Below are 9,827 nucleotides of genomic sequence, written 5' to 3'. Positions count from 1 at the left end.
ACATTGAGAGATGTGGCCAACTATCCAAGACGCCTATGAGTCAAAAAAGATACTATCTGCAACGAATGTTCTTCTACGATATTTTGACAAACGCTGTTACTCCGCAACTGCTCCACAGTTTGAACCTCTACGCTCCAGCTCCGATATTTGACAACAACTACGCAATCGGTTGATTTTTTGGTTGCCAATAAGCAAAACGGTTTTTCTACAATATCGCCCTTTAAACCGATGTTGCCAAGCTTTCAACGTTGTCTCGCAATTATTTGACTTTCATATATCCAAATCTTTGTCTTAAAGTGCAATACGTGATGTAAATTAATTTTAATGGTATTGTTTACATATTGGTCAGTAGACAGTTGCCAACGCTTTCAAAATAAAATAAAATAAAATTTAAAATATTAGATGAGGTTGTGACTTTTGTATGGGAAAATCTAAAAAAAAAGTTCAAAGGTTCCTCAAACGCTTTTTTTTTAAAAAAAGTTCTATTTTCAAAAATTTAATTTTGAAAAAAAAATAGAATTTCTTAATTTTCATAAAATAAATATTTTTACTTTTTTTCATTTTTTTTAGATTTAACCCGATACGTCAATATTGAAAAAAGTTCCAGGTTTGTATCAAAATTTTAAATCAACAAGCTTTTCTTTTAAAAAAAAGTGTTTTTGTCAAGTAAATTTATTTTCATTTGATAGAAATGTTTATCAACTGTTAGATTTTTAGAACATCGATACCATCAAGAGATGCGTATTTTTGTACTCTTAAACTTTTTTTTAACAAAGTACATTGATTCTATCAACGCGTGAAGAGATATTTACGTTTAAATCTTTACTAAAAATCATTTTTTTGTGACTTTTTAGGAAATATTGTATTTAATTTACCGAATTCGGCAAACTCACTGAGATGAATTAAGGGAATGTTTGTCTGGATTTAATGTTAAATAAAATTTAACTGACGTCAACAGTGGCCGAGAAGATAGCGTTAAAATCTTCTAACCCAGTTGTCATGAGATCGAATCTCGGTCACGCCGTACATACACCCATAGAAGGGATTGCAAAATCCAATGCCTATTAAGCAAATCTCTGTGCCGAAAATGGGCTGAAGCAAAACAAGAAAAACATTCTATGGGATTTTCATCCTATTGGATAATCCGCCCCAAAAAAAATAGGGAGAATCGAACTCACTGCAACATCTCATCTCGGCTTGCCAGTCCGATATCTTACCCAGTACACCATCCGAGTCGGTTAGCAAACAAAAGTTTATTGTCTTAATGCTTCTACCCCGCCGATTACCAAAAAAAAACGCATCGCATTGGCCTCTGCTTTAGCCGGTGTTTTTTTCAACCCGTTTTGTCTTTGATGGAAAAGGAAACTAGATACTGTTTTCAAATGCCGGCCGGTTTACACACGCACAGCACATCTCATCAAAAAACTGCCAGTTTTTGCAGCGGTTGCAATCAAAGAATTTTTTTTTCTAATGCCGGTTTGCATACACACACACTGCGCTCGCTAAATTATTCGACAATATCCTAGCTGGCAGATTGGTCCATCCTTCTTTGTCTTGTGATAGGATATGGGATATGTTTTATTTGTTTTTTTTTTTTAGACATTGTATATGCGATAGTGCTGGAAGGACAGTGCCAGTTATTGGAAAGCTTGTTTATGTCAGTCCGGCATAGCATCTTATACCGATAATTCCACCTCCAAGGAAGTTCATTATTGGGTGTTTTACTCTTTCTGTGGGCTGGTGGTGTCAACGATCTAAACGTGAATTTTTTCAGTGAGTCTCATACAAAAGTTTATTCTTCATACCATAATCTATCATTTGGGCCTCCAGATTACCGGACATTATGCAATCAACCTTATCTTCAACAACATATTGAAATAATTGAACACAATTTGAGGTACCATTAATAATGAGAATCTGGTAGACAAATCTAAGCAGATATTTCCTCCCCATGACTGCAAACATTTTTTTTAATTGTATCTTTTTGATCTCATCCTAATAAATCTTAAGAGCTTAATCCATGCCTAACTTGTCGAAATTCTTTCCATACACTCAAGGATCGCAAGAAATCAGGCTCATAAATCTTGAGAATTTAACCCATGTAACTTGTCGAAAATTTATTCATATACGCTCAAGGACCGCGAGAAATCTTTGACGAAAACCACCGATATTTGACAACGACTTGACAAAATTTAAGTAACAAGTTAAGTATTTTTGAGCTATTTAATGTTTAGTCTTCAATTTGTAGAGTATAGTTTCATTATTGAGTTTTTAACATTTGAGCTCGTAGCTCAAGGACCCTCAATTTTGGACCTCAAGGACCCTCAATGGGAATTTTCACCATTTGAATTTCTAGTGAAACTGCAAAATAACCTTGTTTGGCTCTAACTTATATGGACATGCACCGATTGCTTCACAAATTGAGTTTTCTTGGTCTAGATGTAACTTCACACATTCGGTTTCAATACCGTAAGACGAGCTACGACCAAAAAGTTATAAGGGGTCCAAGAAAAGTATGTCAATCAGTCAATCACAAAGGTGAGCGGTAGAAACATTTTGTTATTCCAAATTAAGCGCAAAAATAAGGTAGATTGATGTTAGAATAACATATCCTTGAGATGGACATAGCTCTTTCGTACCCTTAACAACTTATTTTGTCGTAACTCGTAGAATCTGACATTCTTTAAGGAAATGTTTCCTGGATTAAGAAAATCAAGTTTTAGAGCAATCGGTACAGGTGCATATAAGTTAAAGCAGTTAATTTAGTAGTTTCGCTAGAACAAATGGTATCAAATTTCCGTACAAACTGAAGGGTTCTTGAGTGACCCTGCAACTACGATCATGCTTTTAACTACAGGAATGTCTTATTCATAAAACAATGAAATGTTAGGAAAAAAGTATCCTCAAATTGCATTATGTAATAAAAAAAAAATGATGACTATTTCATGTAAACTAGAACACGATCAACATTTTTTTAATGCAACAATGGCGCATAACGATAAAGGGCTCATGATCAAACAGTAAAATTAATCACGACGGTGCGATCGGCTCAAGAAACGGTAGCGCTCACGATTAGTCACACCCGGTGCCGGTTGCAAAAGGTCGGCACAGCTCCATTTCAGAATCCGGCATTGCACAATCTCTCGTGGCCTACCCGTGCGCCGCGCAACTAAGCGCCAAAGAGAAAGAAGAAGGCAAGACAAAAATATTACCACTTCAAGAATTCCCCACGCAAATTGCAAAACACATTACCGTAACCGAGCCACCATTTGGCACAACGAGCCCACTAGATGTCATGTCATCTCACAGCCGGAATTTCTCCCGCGCGATCACCAACTCGATTCGCAGCTGCAACCGGATCGGGAAAACCAACACGAAAGCCTTGCGCGAAAACTTTCTCGCCGAAACCTTCGGAACCGGATCAGCGACGATCGGTTCTCACGAGAGCGAACGACTCACCCGAGGACACCCGATCATCGAATGACGACAGCAACCAACAACAGCAACGATAAACGACGTAAATGAAAGTGAAAATTCGAAATTCCACCGCTCGCCCCACACCTCCAAAGAGGCCTGCTTGGTTGGATTGAATTAAAACCTGAAGCGAGTTACGACATCTCAAACTGCGGGCCTGCCTGCCAGCCTACTGTGTCTTTAACAAAACTGAAGAGATCTTCGGGAGGCGATCGTGGAAATTCCATCGGCAGCGCGGCGAGTGACCTTCGTTCGGGTGGTTTGTGAGTGACGAACGAAAAAAGTCCACTCGAGAGAGTTGGGACCCGAGAGAATGGTGGATCCGGTGTTGGTTGGTTGCTGACAACTGACGAGAGTGAGTCACTCACTCGCGGTGGATCCGTGTTTACGCAATCGCTCTACTGACTGTTTGCCAACCGACCGAACAAGGATCCGGCTCGAAGGACCCGCCGTACGGTGCCCCGAAGAGAGTTGGGCTTGTTCTGATGAAATACGAGAGTGACGCCGATCGTGTGTGGAAAAGAAAGTGGGAGCGGGCGCACGCGAACAGGTGAGCTCGGCCGATGATGAGAGTGGGGTCCCGTACCAGGTTAGCGGAACAAATGTACCTACTTTTCGTTTAGTCTGGTATTATTTTTTAACACTGACGGTCCAACTCTCGCGCAGAGCGCAGTCCCACGAGATCAGTTCGGCGAACGTTTTAAGAAAATATTTTCCAGTAGTAAAAATCGAAATCCAACGCGGTTCGAAGTTGTTAGAGCATCGGTACATTTTGTGGTGTGTAGATTTGTTTTTTTTTTTTGGCTCCAAGATTCCTGGATATTTTGCGGCAGGATTTCGAGGAATTTTGGACGAACGATTCTTCAGTGCGTTGTGTGTTACATGTTTTGGGGTAAACGTCCCTGCGAAGTTTCCCTGTGAGACCCAACGGGACGTTTTGGCAGTTTCCTGTGGTTGTCGAAGTAAGTGTTCAGATTGCTTGAAATTTCCAAGGCGCATGATCGCCAAGGTATGGGGCTGCGGGATTTTTTCAGGATAATATTAATTTTACTCAAGACAATCCACAGCTAAGCCAAACACTAATCTACTAAATTGAATCATCAAAAGTGAAATTCTCTTAATTTTACCGACATTCGAACCAAAACTCATCATCAATCTGTTTAGTTTGGGAAACAAGCTCACATCCATCACCCAGCAGGAACTTGGCCACACTTGGTTTGATCGAACAAAGTTGCGGTTTTCGGGTAGTGTGCACGCGGGATCGTTAATCGAGAAGTGAAATTTTACCATATCTGCGCGTGCGACTGGGGTGCGGCGCAATTCTGCTTAAAGCTCAAAGCTTCCGATCAATCAAATCAATCTCTAAACACTGTTGCGTCTGAATGGTGTCCTATTTGGGTGTGGAAGTAGTTAATCAAACAAATTCACAGAAGGCCAGTGCAAAGGGGAATAAATGCGAAAAAATCATTTTGGTGATAGATCTGATCCGAAGACGAAGAAAAAAGAGAGATTTTGTAGGCGAAATTTTCAGTTGGACGGAGGGGCAACCAAAAAAAAAGGTGCAAAAACGGCAAATTCAGTTTTACGGTTTTTTTCTGGGTTCGATCGCTGCGCGCCATCAGGAGGCAAAAGAGCGCGCGCGATCTTGTTCGTCGGTGCTAAATGAGGTACCTGAATTATTTATAAACCTCAGCGATAGATCGTGTGGTTATCTGTGCCTTTTGGCAGCAAGGTGTTTCCCCAAACTAGTGACCTATAAAACTTCGGGATGTGTGCTGAATTTTGTTTTGGACAACAAAACACATGATCGCGGGAGTGTCCCGGAATATTTTATTCGAGTCCAAAACGAGTGGTGGGATCAGCGAAGCATGTTGCGTGAAATGTGATTCGGTGAAATTCGGCTAGTAGACCCTTTTCTGACCTGGTATCATCGCGGCAGATGAGAGCCCTGCCTGCGGCTACCAGGTGCTGAACAGTGTTAGTGTCCACAGTTAAATGACCTCAAAGAAAAAGCCGCAAAACATGAGAGATCGAGAGAGTGAAAGTGTGACATCGGCTGCTTGGTGACACTACTGTTATGAAAATTGTACAAAAACCGACATCCTGGATAATATTGAACTACCTCGGGATAAAAATGGGACCAGCTCTACGAACACGAAACGGTAGTAGCAAACTTTGCGGGCTTCGGAGCAAAAGGAAGACGTTTCGGAGTAAAGAAAAATACCAAGTATCTGTCGCTTGCGGCTGTTAGCGGTGGAAATTGGTGGTAGTAGTGGTGGTGGTGGTGCAAAAAACGAGAAAAATTACAAACAGGTTCACGCTTGGGTGGAAGCGTCTAGTGAAAGTGAAGCCGTATTATAACTGCCCAAGCACACTAACCGGACGAGTTGGAGAAAGAAGTTGCAGAGTATTTACTCTTGCGAAGCTTGGCTTGGGACGACCTGGGGAAGGTGCCTACCTCGTAGAAACTCGATGTGCGAAAGGACCGGTCGACTCCGGACTAAACTACTAACTAACTGTGGATATTTTTATGCTGTAAGTGTGTGGAGCAACTCTGTGGATAGTGATACACATAACAACAGAGGAAAAAAACAACACCGGAGGCACAGAGATTTCGGTTTGGCTTTTTCTCTACCATTCTGTAAATGAGGAGTTGTTAATGCCGTTGTGTCAATGCGAGAAGCGGTTAAGCGCCATACTTTAATGACTCTGGTGGGAAAGCACATGTGGACACTAGCTGCAGCAAGAAATATGCTAATTACGTTTTCAAAGCCGATCATATGGAGATGAGTACCATACCTCAATCGTTCAAAATCATCAAATTATCTCCAAATAAAACGGACAACAAACCGTTTCACTTAAAGTGCGAAAAACTAATTGATGGTTATTTAGAGAACACATATAACACTGGAAACACAAATTAAAAAAAAATGTTGTGACTCAGAATCGGATCAGATAACTATCATATTAAATTTTTATGTTCCTGATTAGTTGAAATTTTTCCTCTGGGAACGCATTATCGCATCACCTCAAAATGATGGGCTATTTCCCAGAATAAAGCTTTTATCGTCTTGTATGATAATTCTTAGAACGAGTTCCGACTTATATGTGATTTGCTGTTCTTAAGGTAAATAAATAAGTTGAGCTGTGTAAGAAATATTTTCAATTAATTTTGACTTTGAATGAAACTCTTTTTCTTTTTATCGAACCACTCTAGAGTTCCTTCAATATGTGGAACAAATTATGCGACTGAAATATTCGATCATGAGTTCCTAAAAGTTATTCAATTCAGACGGATAAATTAAATTTTCAATTTCTATAACTAGTTGAATTCCGCGATGATCTTTTTCTGCTTATAGAAATGAGAAATGATTTTTGGGGTTCGTCACTTTATGAAAAAGCGTTGAAGTCTTTTGTTTTCATTCATTGATAATTGCATGGGTAATGTTCGAATTGCCGAGGAATTTATACAATTTTTATTTCATCTAAAAAAGTACATGACGTTGGCAAGTCAGACCAAATTTGCGTCGAAAAACTTCACTTAAGTTTAAAAATCAGGTATATGAGAAACACAGACAACAGACAAGACAATCGTATTTCATTCTTCACAAATCAGTTTCAGTTCTCTGGAAGCCTGGTAGCCTTCCGTTTTGCTCCACATCACCCAATCACCAAGGCTTCCAATGTAATTCATAATCAACATAAACAAAGTTCGCAAATTTTCCTTTGTTCTGAAGAAAAAATTTCTTATGCTGTAGCTTTTTAGCTCGATTACTTTGGGTTCCTGAATCGCTTGGATGGAAGAAGAGCCATATGAGCTATTTCCTAATGGTAGTGTAGTTAAAGTGACAACTCATATGTATTTCAGTGTAAGTATCTTTGATCTGAAAATTGATCAGTCCGCTGAAATCGGAACGACTCTTTCATTCTCTCTGAAAGCCTGGGTAGTGGATTCAAAATTACCCTTGAGATTTAACAAAGTCTTGAAACATGAATTTGTTCAAAATTCCTGTTCCTATCCTCAGATGATAAAATTTAAGCTGTAAGTTTACTCAAATGAGCTTAACTGGTAACTGTGAAGCTGGACCGAAGATAACTGGTGTTTAAACTAGGGTTACCATATCCCGGGACACCAAAAAGAGTACATTGAGATCATTTGTCCAAAAAGTCAGGAGAAACGTTAAGCAGTAGAACCCCGCTTATCTGAACTCACGTTTTCTTAGCTCCCACGTTATCCCAGCCATTAAGTTGACTTAAGATCCATATATTTATCGAGATTTGCGCCCGGATTGTATGCAAAAAGATTTACAGAAGAACTCCACTTATCCGAGGTAGTCGGGGAGGGACAACCTCAGATAAGTGAAACCTCGAATCATGGCCGTAGGAACGGGGGGGGGTTTTGGGGGTTAAACCCCCCCCATGAGGATCCAAAAAAGCATGCGAGGTACTCTTCACTCCAAATTTTAAATTCAGAACCAAATTATAATAATAGAGTAAGGTGAATCAAGGTTATCAATCTCGAATAAAAACTAATGCCAAGACTTCAAAAATCCATCCCACTTTTTAAAAATTTTCTCACTTGTTCATATAAATTCAGGTCTGAATATCTAATTTTAAATTAAATTAAACCCATTTCGTAGGTTCTGATTCCATAATTCCCATAACCAAAATTGTATTCCTATTTTCGTATTTCGGATTCTGTATCCAGTTTAGAATTGTGGATTTTCAGTTTGATAATCATAAGAAGTTAGAAATAAAAGCTGCTTTGAAGTTCTGGTTGAAATTTGGTTTTGCATTTCACATCAAATTTGAATCACGCTTTCCGAGATTATATGCATTTTCACTATTTTGATAATAGTTTTCCGAATATGAAAAAAAAGATATATATTTAAATTCGAAGTTCTTAAACTTGATTCATACATATAATTCAATCATTTAAAGCTTCAAAATTGCAATCCAAAATTAAAAAAATTAGAATCAGATCATTGCAAATTAATATTTTAATGCTGATTCACAAAACATATTAAAAATAAATAATTTAAATTGAAAATTTAGATTAAACCTAAACTACAGACTATTAATTATAGATCCTTAAATGAGGGCAAAAACTAGGCTCATAAAATTCTGATCTGGAATTAGATTTGGAAATCGTATTTTTTGTACATTTCAGAAATCGTATGGAAATTCGGATACAGATTCAAATTTTGCAATTTTTGAATTCAGGTTCAGAATTCAGATTCGGAATGCAGGTTCAAAATTCAGAAAAAAAACTAGTTGGTAAATAAATTTTACATTCAACATAAATTGTTGAGGAATTCCATAGATCATGAATTTATCACATGGCGGACTAAATACGAGATATCTAGTTTTTTCACTTGCAAAAGTGTTCTTTTTACACTTTGAAGTAAAGCTCAAATGAACTGAATTTTATTGCAAATTATTTTTTTTCGAAAAAACTGAAAACAAGATTTGCCGTAACTTAAAAATGCTAAATTTGTAAAATTTAATCCAGCGGTTTTTGAAATATAGAATGCTGAATTTCGGTGTTTCTCGTCATAGATTTCTTCGCGGTACTTAATGTGTTAAGATTGCTAGTCAATTCAATTTCGAAATTTCAAATTTTTAATCAAAATTTGTTTCTAAGCACAGTTCAGCTGAAAATCACAAATAAAAGGTTCAATTTAAGTTATTTGTTTTATCCGAAAAACCCTAATTTTATTTTAAAAATCATCCACACGATATTCATTATGGAATTGATTCTTCTTTATGATAATTTTTTGCAGTTAAAAAAACATTCTCACCTTATTAACACATTAAGGACGCCCAAAATTCGACATTTATGTTTCAGAAACCAATAGTAAAAATTTTGCTAATTTCATATATTTGAGCAAGGGTAAGTGTTGTGTTAAATTTAGTAGAATGAGGTTTCATTATGAAATTTACGAACGCCAGCATCGATACGAAAAAACAATTCGATAGATAAAATCAATTTACGAACACACCGTTAGGATCAGGTTTTCCATTAAGCAAATTTGATCCGAAAATCTAATGATAATTATCTCCTACTTTTTTTTCTAAAATAACGAATTAATACAAACATTTTTAATATCAAAGTACTTAAAAATGAATAATCATATAGTCACACACCTAATTTGTTTTTTTTTTTGTTTTCGTGCAGTATTGGGCAATAAATCATAGATAAAAATAAGTCACCAAAACCCCCCCCATGAGTCGGTTCTTCCTACGGCCCTGCCTCGAATTATACGAAATACATTGACAAACCCTATCCTCTGGTATTGCATATCATCCAGGCGCATATCTCGGTTTTTGCAAGGATTTTATTTTTCACATGA

General features: G+C 37.6%; 1 protein-coding gene across 11 annotated transcripts in view; it reads left to right on the top strand.

Moving 5' to 3' along the window:
• The first annotated feature begins 4,091 nt into the window (after positions 1-4,091).
• LOC129754402 (uncharacterized) overlaps positions 4,092-9,827 on the top strand; it is a 66,919-nt gene continuing 61,183 nt past the window's right edge. For 8 of the 11 annotated variants that reach the window (XR_008739020.1, XM_055750456.1, XM_055750455.1 and 5 more), the window contains exon 1: positions 4,262-4,436. The gene's annotated coding sequence lies outside the window, so the exon portion shown is untranslated. The other 3 variants (XM_055750457.1, XM_055750452.1, XM_055750454.1) reach the window with 1 other exon arrangement.

Source organism: Uranotaenia lowii, chromosome 3, assembly GCF_029784155.1.
Source record: "Uranotaenia lowii strain MFRU-FL chromosome 3, ASM2978415v1, whole genome shotgun sequence".
Lineage (NCBI taxonomy): Eukaryota > Metazoa > Arthropoda > Insecta > Diptera > Culicidae > Uranotaenia > Uranotaenia lowii.
This window is presented reverse-complemented; position numbering and strand designations above follow the sequence as displayed.